This window comes from Cherax quadricarinatus, chromosome 23 (genome assembly GCF_038502225.1).
Source record: "Cherax quadricarinatus isolate ZL_2023a chromosome 23, ASM3850222v1, whole genome shotgun sequence".
Lineage (NCBI taxonomy): Eukaryota > Metazoa > Arthropoda > Malacostraca > Decapoda > Parastacidae > Cherax > Cherax quadricarinatus.
In genome coordinates, this window is record NC_091314.1 from 3,424,903 (window position 1) to 3,439,008 (window position 14,106).

General features: G+C 40.2%; 1 protein-coding gene across 2 annotated transcripts in view; it reads right to left on the reverse strand.

The window, feature by feature from the left end:
* Nucleotides 1-9,939, reverse strand: part of LOC128685824 (G-protein coupled receptor moody-like) — a 377,281-nt gene extending 367,342 nt beyond the window's left edge. The window contains exon 1 of one of the 2 annotated variants that reach the window (XM_070087778.1): nt 8,895-9,939. The gene's annotated coding sequence lies outside the window, so the exon portion shown is untranslated. The remainder of the gene's footprint in view (nt 1-8,894) is intronic. The other variant, XM_070087782.1, reaches the window with a different exon arrangement.
* Between the last annotated feature and the right edge of the window lie 4,167 nt (nt 9,940-14,106).

Consider the following 14,106-nt stretch of genomic DNA (forward strand, 5'->3'; position numbering starts at 1 on the left):
TAGATGAATAGCCTTCAGCTCTCTCTGTGTCACCGGGAATTAATCAAGTTTGAGAGAGAGAGAGAGAGAGAGAGAGAGAGAGAGAGAGAGAGAGAGAGAGAGAGAGAGAGAGAGAGAGAGAGAGAGAGAGAGAGAGAGAGAGAGAGAGGGGCATGTAGGCACCCCGCCACCTGTGGTTTATAATTGGTCGGCAACTTCACTTCCGCTTGGCATTACTCGCCATTACTACTGCCGCACGGGGGGTCATTACCCAGGCGTGGCACTGGCGTATGTGGGGCACTGGTGTGTGTGGCACTGGCATGTGTGGCAGTGCTATGTAGCACTGCTGTATCTCACAGGTGTGGCACTGATGTGAGGCATAGATGTGGCACTGTAGTACTGGTGTAGTATTGGTGTGTGTGTGTGTGTGTGTGTGTGTGTGTGTGTGTGTGTGTGTGTGTTGTTGTTGTTGTTGTTGTTTTTTTTTTTTGTAGTAGTTGCTAGTTGTCCAAGGCACTTATCGATAGACACGTTGCCAGTTTTTTTTTTGCGTATGGCACTAGTTTGACTCTGCTTTGACACTACTGTGGCACTGGCGTGGAACTGGCATGTAAGGAGCCAACCTAATTTACCACGGGTACGAATTTACTATGCAAATGGTCAGCAACTGTCTAGAAGTTGGCAAATTACTTATTACAGTTTAAATGATGGCGGTCTTACTTCGCTGTATCATGATTTGACCTCACTGTACATATTACACTGTGTATGGAGCCACCCGCCCATTCCTCGGATCAAGCCTGATTTACCTCTCATTCTCCAGACACTTATCGCTTCACCTTGGCTATATTACTCAGTGAGAAAGATTCGTGAGGTCACACCGTCATGAGGATTCGTGAAGTTCCGTTACACTGAGAAGGCTCGGTTAGGTCACACTACACTGAGAAAGATTTACGAGGTCGTTCCATACTGAGAAGGTCATGAAGTCACTATAAAATGAAGGAGGTTCAAGTAAACCGTGATGTGTTGTGTGAGATGACTCGAATTCGGTTGCTGGACATCGAAGTACTCCGAAGTACCCAAGTGACACCAACAGTAGAGCGACGCTTTGTAAATACAAATTTTGGCTGAAGGGGAGCTCTATCACATGAAAAGAGCATTAAGTGAGCGAAATGTTGCCTTAACCCAACTTTGTTATGCTCTAATGGTCTTTGAATTATCTATTTTCTCGGCACTCAGTCTTCCAAGCTTCGAAGTGGTGGAAAACAGATAAACAGGCTGTCTATCGAAGCACTCTTCAGTCGTCTCGTGGATGTTGGTCAACTTGTTTGATGAATACGGATACGTCGTGAGAACAGTGGGTGTGGAGTAGCAAAATAAAGTTTAGGAGATAAGCAAAAGTGAAAAATTTATTAGAGAAGGACAGGACTCCAGAAAATTTTGCAAGAATTGCTGGCTACACCTCATGGATGAGAAGAGACAGGCAAGGGCAAGGAGGTGGTGTTGCTGTGTGCTTCTCTAAAAGTGTTCATGCCCAGCACATAGATGTTGCCACCCCTACACATCTTGAAATGATGTTCTTCAAGCTCTGTATAAACACTAGTACCTCTGTACTAGCATGTGCAATGTACAGACCTCAGTGGCAACATGCAGACCCTATCAACTTCCTAATGGAAAATATTGACTCCCTTCTGCTACAACACAACTGTCAACATATTATAATTGTTGGTGACCTCAACCAGCACCTTATACAGAGGGACTTTGATGACCTTCTTGCAGTGTTTGACATGAGAAACTTTGTTGATTTCCCTACTCACATCTCTGGCTCCTCCCTTGACCCAGTAGTGAGTGATCTGGCAGAAGGCATAGTCACTTGTCAACCCCTCGGCTACGTTGGATCGTCTGACCACAAGGCTGTTTTTACCACACTTAAGATCCCAACAGAACGAGGTGAGGAGTCCACACGCACAACCTGGCTATGGGAAAGAGGTAATTGGCCAGCCCTTTGCTCCGAGCTCGCCACCACCGACTGGAATGCTCTTCTCCAAGGGGATGTTGACAACCAAGTGAAAGCCTTCACTGGACACATCCTTAATCTGCAACAAGAACACATTCCTCACCGGCAATATGTGACAAAGCCTACAGATCAGCCTTGGTTTGGCTTTCGTTGTAGAGAGGCTGCTACTGCTAAGTACAAAGCATGGCGAAGGTATAAGAGACATCCTACCACCTATAACGGGAACTTGCACATGCAAGCCTGTAGGCATATGGGTGATGTTCAAAAGTGGGCCATTGCTAAATGGGAGGTGGACACTAAAAGAAAGTTAGCATCAGGTAGGGTAGGCTCCAAAACCTGGTGGTCCCTGGTCAAGGACAGACAAGGTTATCTGCCTGATGAACTTATTCCACCTCTAAATCGACAGGATGGGATCACCTCTACTAGTAGTCAAGAGAAGGCGGACCTCTTTGCTGAACACTTTGCTACCAAAATGCAAGTTCCTGATCCAGCAAGGGACCCTCCTTGGCTAGCTGCAAGAACTGTGTCAAAACTGTCAGTGGTGACAATAAGGCAGGAGGTGCATTTCCTACTTAAATCGCTTGACCAAGAAAAGGCTGTGGGCCCAGTCAAGTTGAGCCCAAGATTGTTGAGAAGATGTGCAGACCAGCTAGCAGCACCTCTAACTCGCATCTTTCAGCACTGCCTAGTACAGTGTAAATGGCCCTCTCTAAGGAAAGAGGCAAATGTAGTCCCTGTTCACAAAAAGAAGAGCAGAGCAGAAATCAGCAACTACAGACCAGTGTCACTCCTGTCAATCACTGGTAAGATCCTTGAGACAATAATCTCAAGACAAATGACAGATTTTTTTGACTACCACTCACTACTTTGTGATCGTCAATATGGCTTCAGGAAAGGTTACTCTGCTGCTGATCTGTTGTTAAACCTCTCCACTAAGTGGCACCAGTCACTGGATGAATCCAAAGTCAGCTGTGTGGTAGCACTGGACATTGCTGGCGCTTTCGACCGGGTGTGGCACCAGGGCCACTTAGCAAAACTTCAAGCACTGGGAATTGCAGGCTCTACGCTGTCTCCTCAGTGATTACCTTCATGGTAGATCTCTAAGTGTAGTCCTCAATGGAACGGAATCAGCAAGGCATCCTATTGGGGCAAGCGTTCCACAAGGAAGCGTGCTGGGTCCATTGTTATGGAATGTCTACTTCAACGACCTTCTTCATCTCATCCCAGAATCACATGCATATGCAGACGACTGTACACTGACATTCACTTATCCAAGAGAAGAAATGCCAGCTGCTCTAAGCTACATCAATCACCAGCTGAGAGCTATATCAGCTGGGATAATAGATGGCAAGTAACATTTGCACCTGAGAAAACGCAAATGATGATCGTCTCTAGGCACCATGATGGTAATGCTGGTGCAGTAGTAAGGATGAATGGGAGGATGTTGGCACCTGGAGAAGAAGTTGATATCCTTGGGGTGAAATTTGACTCCAAACTAACCATGAAGAACCATGTTGTAAATCTTGCAAACAAGGCAGCCAGGAAGCTTACAGCACTTCGCCGTATCTCGCATCTACTTGACAGTAGGGGTTGCAAGATTCTGTACGAGGCACAAGTACGCTCACACCTTGAGTATGCTCCACTTTCTTGGTTTGCCTGCCCCCCTCTCATCTGCGACTGCTTGACAGAGTAGAGAACAGAGCAAGACGCCTCATCTCTCGCCTGGACCCATCCTGGATAGATCTGTCATTTCAGCAGAGCCTTCAACATAGGAGGGATGTGGGTGGCCTTACTGTTATGCACAAGGCCAATATTGTCAAAATACCACACTTGGATCCACTTCGAGGACAGCGTGAAACAAGCTTTTATGCCACAAGACGGGCAGAAAGCAGCAACTTCACTCTGGCTGTACCCTTCTCCAGAACATCACTCCATCTGAGATCATACATACCCAGGATGACTCGAGTATGGAACACATTCGTACACAGCATAATGATGTCAACGAGATAAAGTCAGTTGATCAAATGAAAATGCTGGCCCACAGATGGCTCCAACTTCATCCTGTTCCCTACTTGTATGTCTCATAACAATAAAAATGCTTTCAAATGAGCTGATGTAGGTAACAGCTCTTAGCTTGCCAATAAAGTTAGGAATCCTTAACCTGTAATATAGCTGTCAATAAAGCTATATTACAGGTAAAAAAAAAAAAAAAAACAAAGAGAGAGAGAGAGAGAGAGAGAGAGAGAGAGAGAGAGAGATTTGGAAAATCAGATACGCTAAACACTGGTGGAGCCGGAAACAGAACTGCTACTGATGCTGATGAAATGATGTGTTATTGACATTTGTAAAGACAGAGAAAAAAAAATGATGCCTGAAGCTGCCTTCTGTTGTAGCAACGTTTTTTTTTTTCCCTGCATGTAGAGCTTGTTACGTCCAACATAAAAGATCGTTTCGGTGGAGGAGGAGAGTGCACAAGAGTGGAAAAGGTGAGTGCATTACTAGAAGAGGTGCGTACGTTAACAGAAGAGGTGAGTGCATCAGTACGAGAGGCAAAGCCCTCAACAGGAGAGGGATACTATGCCACTTGTATCAGAAAGTGCCGCTGTTCTGCATTGAACGTAACATAACTGTTCCACTGTATACAAGGTGAGCTTGGTGAGTTTGTCCCTGCGATAATCAGTCATTGATGAACTCGTGATAACAAAGGATCCCTTAAGTGTGATAGCAAGGGACCTTACCTGTGATAGATAGAGGCCTTTGTGATAGCAAGGGACCTTACCTGTAATAGATAGAGGCCTTTGTGATAGCAAGGGACCTTACCTGTGATAGCTAGAGACCTTTGTGATAGCAAGGGACCTTACCTGTGATAGCTAGAGACCTTTGTGATAGCAAGGGACCTTACCTGTGATAGCTAGAGACCTTTGTGATAGCAAGGGACCTTATCTGTGATAGCCAGAGACATTTGTGATAGCAAGGGACCTTACCTGTGATAGCTAGAGACCTTTGTGATAGCAAGTAACCTTACCTGTGATAGCTAGAGACCTTTGTGATAGCAAGGGACCTTACCTGTGATAGCTAGAGACCTTTGTGATAGCAAGGGACCTTACCTGTGATAGCTAGAGACCTTTGTGATAGCAAGGGACCTTATCTGTGATAGCCAGAGACATTTGTGATAGCAAGGGACCTTACCTGTGATAGCTAGAGACCTTTGTGATAGCAAGTGACCTTACCTGTGATAGCTAGAGACCTTTGTGATAGCAAGGGACCTTACCTGTGATAGCTAGAGACCTTTGTGATAGCAAGGGACCTTACCTGTGATAGCTAGAGACCTTTGTGATAGCAAAGGACCTTACCTCTGATAACTAGAGACCTTTGTGATAGCTTACCTGTGATAACTAGAGACCTTTGTGATAGCTTACCTGTGATAACTAAAGACCTTTGTGATAGCTTACCTGTGATAACTAGAGACCTTTGTGATAACTTACCTGTGATAACTAGAGACCTTTGTGATAGCAAAGGACCTTACTTGTGATAACTAGAGACCTTTGTTTGTAATAGCAAGGGACCTAGCAACCTTATTTGTATACCTAGAAACCTTTGTTCGTGATAACAAGAGTAGTCTTGTGATAGCAGAAACCAGATTTTGTCCTCTGTGGTTTAGTTTCAGAGAACCTTCTGTTGCGAGCAGCTCTCAGACACAACGTTATAAACTCTCCGACTTTCTTGGTTCTTTCATATAGTTTCCCCAATCTCTTTCTGAGCCTCAGGGAGTGAGTAACTGTTGGTTATCTCAAGCTCTTGTCGTCTCTTGTGATCTATGTCCCCACTAGAATCACGTTCGATTGCAGTCTGGGTTGACAGCTTCAGCGACCACTGGATCTTCACTTCAGATCTCGTAAACGATGTGTCGTCTCGCATGCTTTTCAGTGCTCTGTCTACAGTGTCCAAGGTACTGCAAATCTACCAAAATCCACAGAATTATTTTCTTAAGTTTTATTTACTGCTGTCTGTTGTATTACGGTATATAGAATCTTGTCATTTGTGCCAATATATATATATATATATATATATATATATATATATATATATATATATATATATATATATATATATATATATATATATATATATATATATATATATATATATATATATATATATATATATATATATATATATATATATATATATATATATATATATATATATATATATATATATATATATATATATGTCGTGCCGAATAGGCAGAACTTGCGATCTTGGCTTAAATAGCAACGATCATCTTGCCATATAGGACAAGTGAAAATTTGTGTATGCAATAATTTCGCCAAAATCATTCTGAACCTAACGAAAAAAATATATTTCACTGTGTTTGTTTAGTATTAAATTATTGTAAACAAATCTAAAATATATTTAGTTGGGTTAGGCTAAAATAAATTGTTCTTGTTATAATAAGGTTAGGTAAGTTTTCTAAGATTCTTTTGGTGCAAAATTAAAATTTTTTACATTAACATTAATGAAAAAAATATATCTTTAAACATATAAGAGAAAATTTCAGAAAGGACTTAATTTTAAATGAGTTCTTGCTAATTGGCCAGTTTTACATATTCGGCACGACATATATATATATATATATATATATATATATATATATATATATATATATATATATATATATATATATATATATATATATATATCGTGCCGAATAGGTAAAACTGATCAATTAGCAACAACTCGTTTAAATTAAGGTTTTTCTAAAATTTTCTCTTATACGTTTAAAGATATATTTTTCATTTATGTTAATGTAAAAATTAATAATTTTGTACCAAGAGAATCTTAGAAAACTTACCTGACCTTATTATAACAAGCACAAATTAATTCAGCCTAATCCAGCTAAAAATATTTTAGTTAACTTTACAGTAATTTAATAATATACAAACACAATGAAATATATTTCTTTCGTTAGGTTCAGAATGATTTTTGCGAAATTATTGCATACACAAATTTTAGCTTGCCTTATTCGGCAAGAAGAGAGGTGCCATTTAAGCGGGACAGTAGTGGCTAACACATTTGCAACACTATTTTCCCCGATGTGAACCACAACAGTTTGCTGACACACATAAACTTGGTCTCGAGCAGCCTTTGATACGAAGATAAACGAGCCCGTAAAACATTTCACCAACCCTGAGATCGAACCCGGGACCCATCGATTGCAACCCGCATTGTCTAGGTACCTAGATGAATAAGAGAAATATACAATACCTGGGTATCTTTATTGTGAAAACATTTCGCCAATCAGTGGTTTATTGTGAAAACATTTCGCCAATCAGTGGTTTTTTCAGTTCACACAGAGATGAGGAACGAGGCGCATGTGTAACACCTGCTGTCACACCTGTCCTTGTACATCATCTCTGCGTTAAACTGAAAAAAAAATGGGTCACAGTTTGGCGAAACGTCTCCACATACAGATACAGCATCACTGCATCAACAGAGAGATTCTGAACCCGAGACGGTAGAGGATCAGCGGCCGTCTCAGTACTAAACTGCAAAAGCACTGGATGGCGAAACGTGTTCACAGTAAATTTACACAGGTTTCATTATAGAACGTGGAAAAACGTGCTTAAACTCCCCCCTCCCCCCACAATTGCTTTTTTTCATGCTTCAACGTTTCCGAGAACAGTTGGAGGTATTTTCAGACTTCAGTTTTCAATTTAAATGAATAAATCACTTTCAGTCTAAACGTGTGTGTTATTCATCTATATTTCGGTATTACATACTAGTTATAAAACGATACTCAGTACCTCCATAGAAGATAATGAAGGGGGATTATAAAGATAGAGGGGAGCTTTGGCCCCTCTCCACCTCCCCTGGCTATTGGTGTCTATATATATAGGTTGTTTTGATAATCATTGCTGTTTTAATAGGTGTATAATTAGCCAATTACCTGGAATGAGGGCTAAACTGCCGACAAATGGGGTAAAATAGTCACTTAGGAAGACGAGTCTTTATTTTAGGAGGTAACCCCCTAGTATGACCTTTATTAGGTACAAGCCAGCAAAGATTCACCTTACTAAGGTGCCTTTGTTGGTCTAGTCTGCCTACCTCTGGTGACAGTAGGGGTACAGGAAGAGCACAGAGAGGATATATATTAAAGGAGTGAAGGGTTACTTATGGGAAAGTATGAGTATACTAGGGTATATATAGGTATAGGGATATCTCAGAGTGTACAAGATCGCAAGATATGGAGAGACATGTTGGAAGGATCAGGGAGATTCCAATGACTGGAGGCTGCGTCCTTCCTATTTAGAGTTTAATTGATTGAATTAGCTGCTTATATATATATATATATATATATATATATATATATATATATATATATATATATATATATATATATATATATATATATATATATATATATATATATATATATATATATATATATATATATATATATATATATAAACTGTTTTAAGACACAGATGTATTTTTGTAAACTGGTAAAGGTTTGTGTTTATTTGGTTTATTAGTCAGCATCATAACTCGTGTACTATCAACAGGTGTCACGTTGGATCCAATCAATCACGGCCGGTCAACCATGTACTTCATACCAGCTACACTGATAAATTCATGACCTCGTAAAAGCAACAACAGACGGATTGAATTGAGAATATTTACACACTCACACGTATACACACACCAATATTACGTTGTGTAATATTGTGTGTTTTGTTGATGCTAGGTTACAGTTGATGCCAAACGTCATATGATATTGGATGTTTGTTTATCTTAAATTTACCGTCTTTGGGCATTCGGAGGCTGAGACGTACCCAGGTATAAATGGATGTTTATTAAACTGTCAAGGTATGTTACAGGAACCAGCAGCAACACTCACCTGCTCAGCTGTGTCAGTAACTCGTGAGGGTAATGCTTGGTATGTTCGTCTCGAGGCTCACTTCTTAAGGTTCACTTCTTGATATTCACGTCTCGAAGTTCACTTCTTAAGGTTCACTTCTTGATATTCACGTCTCGAGGTTAATTTCTTAAAGTTCACTTCTTGATATTCACGTCTCGAGGTTCACTTCTTAAGGTTCACTTCTTGATATTCACGTCTCGAGGTTAATTTCTTAAAGTTCACTTCTTGATATTCACGTCTCGAGGTTCACTTCTTAAGGTTCACTTCTTGATATTCACGTCTCGAGGTTAATTTCTTAAGGTTCACTTCTTGATATTCACGTCTCGAGGTTAATTTCTTAAAGTTCACCTCTTGATATTCACGTCTCGAGGTTAATTTCTTAAAGTTCACTTCTTGATATTCACGTCTCGAGGTTCACTTCTTAAGGTTCACTGATAACACATTACAGGGTTTTGTTTCCAATATATGTCAGATGTTATTGATGTGTCCTTCCACACTGCCGGCCACAGGTGACTGACATTCAATACCAGGAATTACCGAGTTACTCTCCTAGTAGACAGTGGGAACAACGTCTTGACCTCTCACAACAAACGTGTGTCAAGATGCAGGTCAACACTCGAGTCAGTACGAAGCAGTTATCTGTCTCCCTACGAGCCAACTTTATCTTGCTAGTTCACTGTGAATACAGAGATGGCAGCACCAGCTAAGTTTGCTTGCAAGTTCACTGTAAATACCGGAGCAGTGGCACCTAGTCCACTGAAAGTGACACTTTGAAAAAGTGAGCGAGAATGAGGCTATATTTCAGTCACTGATGTTAATAAAAGGTAAGATATAATTTAACCTAAAGGGATTAAATTAGATTGTTAATGTTATTATCGAGATAGTAAAGGGAAGTTGCAGTATTCAGGCTGCCTAGTCGACGCCCACTAGGAGGAGGAAGGGAGTGAGGGAGAGGCAGCAGAGTGCCACCAACGATGGCACCTCCCTGGATGCTCCGGCAGGACTGAGCTGTCAGTGTGGCTCTGGCTGGCTTATGTACGGGCCAGTGCCAGGCTTCACATGCGTACATGGGCCCCACCAACAGTGCCACAACCTTCCTCCCACACCCATTCATGTCTGCCCTGGTTATACTGTAGTGACACTAGGGATGCTACTGGCACCTCTACAACAGTACTGTTACTGCTACAGTTACAGCGGTACTTGTACAGCACTAGTGATACTGCTACAACAGTAGTGGTATTGCTACAACAATAGTGGTACTACTACAACAGTAATGCTACTGCTACAGCACTGTATACTGCTACAGAACTGTATACTGCTACAGCACTGTATACTGCTACAGCACTGTATACTGCTACAGCACTGTATACTGCTACAGCACTGTATACTGCTACAGAACTGTATACTGCTACAGCACTGTATACTGCTACAGAACTGTATACTGCTACAGTACTGTAAACTGCTACAACACTGTATACTGCTACAGCACTGTATACTGCTACAGAACTGTATACTGCTACAGTACTGTAAACTGCTACAACACTGAATACTACTACAGCACTGTATACTGCTACAGCACTGTATACTGCTACAGCACTGTATACTGCTACAGCACTGTATACTACTACAGCACTGTATACTGCTACAGCACTGTATACTACTACAGCACTGTATACTGCTACAGCACTGTATACTACTACAGCACTGTATACTGCTACAGCACTGTATACTACTACAGCACTGTATACTGCTACAGCACTGTATACTGCTACAGCACTGTATACTGCTACAGCACTGTATACTGCTACAGCACTGTATACTGCTACAGAACTGTATACTGCTACAGCACTGTATACTGCTACAGCACTGTATACTGCTACAGCACTGTATACTGCTACAGCACTGTATACTGCTACAGCACTGTATACTACTACAGTACTGTATACTGCTACAGCACTGTATACTGCTACAGCACTGTATACTGCTACAGCACTGTATACTGCTACAGCACTGTATACTGCTACAGCACTGTATACTGCTACAGCACTGTATACTACTACAGCACTGTATACTGCTACAGTACTGTATACTACTACAGTACTGTATACTGCTACAGCACTGTATACTACTACAGCACTGTATACTACTACAGCACTGTATACTGCTACAGCACTGTATACTGCTACAGCACTGTATACTGCTACAGCACTGTATACTGCTACAGCACTGTATACTACTACAGTACTGTATACTACTACAGCACTGTATACTGCTACAGCACTGTATACTGCTACAGCACTGTATACTGCTACAGCACTGTATACTACTACAGTACTGTATACTACTACAGCACTGTATACTACTACAGCACTGTATACTACTACAGCACTGTATACTACTACAGCACTGTATACTACTACAGTACTGTATACTACTACAGCACTGTATACTACTACAGTACTGTATACTACTACAGCACTGTATACTACTACAGTACTGTATACTACTACAGCACTGTATACTACTACAGTACTGTATACTACTACAGTACTGTATACTACTACAGTACTGTATACTACTACAGCACTGTATACTACTACAGCACTGTATACTACTACAGTACTGTATACTACTACAGTACTGTATACTACTACATCACTGTATACTACTACAGTACTGTATACTACTACAGCACTGTATACTACTACAGTACTGTATACTACTACAGTACTGTATACTACTACAGTACTGTATACTACTACAGCACTGTATACTACTACAGCACTGTATACTACTACAGCACTGTATACTACTACAGTACTGTATACTACTACAGCACTGTATACTACTACAGCACTGTATACTACTACAGTACTGTATACTACTACAGTACTGTATACTACTACCTTCCTCACACACCCAGCATACCTGCCCTGGACATACAAAAGTTTACGTAGAAAATATATTAGAGACTTACACAACAACAAACTAAATAAATCTCCCATACATCGAAAAAGTTTTATTGATCCAACCCTCAAACATATATAGGCTATCACTATATCATATACTTATAGCACATTTAATGACCTAATTAATCTCTTAGCTAAGCTGAAAAATATTGCTATAAAGTATAGAAAAAAAAATCGTTGCGTATTATATTTTTCTGGTCAATATTTCGTACAATTTTTCCATATCAAGATTTGCTAAGTTCCTTAACATAGGAAATATACACAGTGAAGTATATTTCTCTCAGGGTATATACGCGGCTTTAATGATTCACGTGTAGCCGATAGGCTTTAAACCCCAGTAGCCAAACAAGGCTTTGATAATTATCAATAAGTGGATTATTGCAGCCCATTTAAATCGCCGCCTTGCGGGGTTGAAGAGATTTAGCTCTTATGAATGGGGTTCATACGGTCTCAATTTGCTGTTTTTCACAGACTCGGGTAAATTATTTTGTGTCAGCCTTATTTTGTTATTATTACGTGCAGGTATTTTTTTTTATTTGCTTTCAATAGATCCGTGGACCGAGATGGACCGGGACGGACCGGGACGGACCGGGACGGACCGGGACGGACCGGGACGGACCGGGTCGGACCTGGATGGACCGGAATTTACCGGAACGGACCAGGATGGACCGGGATGGACCGGGAGGAACCAAGATGAACCGAGAAGACACCAACACTTCGTTTAGAGTTACGTTAGCAAATCGAGGATTATTTGTGAAATGTTGCATCAAGAAGCAAAGGAAGAATGTTACATAGACTGATGTACATCAAATAATAAAAAGAGTCACAACAAAAGATAATCTCTGGTAAACAGAGCTATTATTGAAGACTTTAGATGAGACGCTGATAAGAATGCGATAAGATATCAGAGTGTCTTCCGTCTTGCAGTACCAGAGATTTAAATATGAGGAATGTAAATGTTAGATATAACATCTAATGTGTAAATATCTTGTATATAAATATCAGAATGTGTTCCGATGCTGCAGTTCAGCCCTCCTTCAGGGTGCAGGCACTGTGCTTCCCACCTCCAGGACTCAAGTCCGGCTAACTGGCTTCCCTGAATACCTTCATGACTGTTACCTTGCTCACACTCCAACAGCAAGTCAAGTCATAAAAATCATTTGCCTCCACTCCTATTTCACACACACACGCTTACTGGATGTCTAAGCCCCTCGCACACAAAACCTCCTTTGCCACCTCCTAGGACGACTTGTACCCCGCCTTCCCTCCACTGCAGATTTATACATATTTCAAGATTTTATACATATTTCAAGATATTCTATTTTCCATCTTCTCTAAATGTTCAAACCATCACAACAACCCCTCTTCAGCCCTCTGGATAATACTTCTAGGAACCCCGAACCTTCTAATCTGCAAACTACAAATTCTCAGCATAAATATTTACACGACACATTGCCCTAAGACACGACATCTGCACTCCCTCCAGCCTCCTTCTTACTGCAACATTCACAACCCATGTTCTACACATCCAATTAAGATTGCTGGTACTACGATACTCTCATATATTTCCCCTTTTTGTCGCCATGGATAACGTTCTTTGTTTCCACAGATACCTCAATGAACAATTCACATTTTTTCCCTTCATAAGTTCTATGGTTCTCCTCGTCTACTCTCAGATATCTGAACACATTCACTTCTTCCAATCTTTCATTAACTAAATTTTGTCTTACCTCATAGCCCTTCTCTTCAATATATTCACTTTAAACTTCCTTCTTTTCCATACCCTCCCAAATTCGTCCACCAAACTTCGCAACTTCTCTTCGAATCTCTCAAAAGCACAGCGTCATCAGCAAAAAGCAACTATGACAACTCCCACTTTGTACTGGACACTTTATACAGTAATCCCACACCTCTCCCCAACACCTTACCATTCACTCTTCTTTTACGACCCCATCTAAAAATATGCTAAACAACCATAGTGACATCATGCCTAGGCCTACTTTTAGAAGAAAAAAAAATCTCCGTCTTATATATATATATATATATATATATATATATATATATATATATATATATATATATATATATATATATATATATATATATATTTATATATATATATATATATATATAATATATATATATATATATATATATATATATATATATATATATATATATATATATATATATACATATATATATATATATATATATATATA